The following is a 375-nucleotide window of genomic DNA, read 5'->3' as shown; positions in this document are numbered from 1 at the left end:
ATGGGGAACAAAACATTCGGCGAGCTGTGCCTTTGGCCCTTGGTCTCATATGTATATCAAATCCGAAGGTGAATACTTTTGTAAATCTAGTCTTACTTCAGCTGCTTACATAATATTAATGCTGGTTCTTTTTATACTCCCACAATTCCAGGTGACTGTAATGGACACCTTGAGCCGGCTTAGTCATGACACAGATTCGGAAGTTGCCATGGTTAGTATCATTTCGCTTCACAGCCTCTCCAGTTAGTTTTTTAATTGAATAGTATTGAGAGGGGACTGATATTTCTTGTAACTCCTACAGGTAGCAATTATATCGTTGGGACTGATTGGTGCTGGAACTAATAACGCAAGGATAGCTGGGATGCTTCGGAACCT

At 41.6% G+C, this 375-nt stretch overlaps 1 long non-coding RNA gene across 1 annotated transcript; it reads left to right on the top strand.

The window, feature by feature from the left end:
• Positions 1 to 375, top strand: LOC104775265. Its single transcript, XR_765798.1, has 3 exons — positions 1 to 68; positions 152 to 211; positions 302 to 375. It is a non-coding gene; the product is annotated as an uncharacterized LOC104775265 (long non-coding RNA).

This window comes from Camelina sativa, unplaced genomic scaffold (assembly GCF_000633955.1).
Source record: "Camelina sativa cultivar DH55 unplaced genomic scaffold, Cs unpScaffold11104, whole genome shotgun sequence".
Classification (NCBI taxonomy): Eukaryota; Viridiplantae; Streptophyta; class Magnoliopsida; order Brassicales; family Brassicaceae; genus Camelina; species Camelina sativa.
Note: the sequence above shows the minus strand (reverse complement) of the source record. Positions and strands in the feature narration are given on the sequence as shown.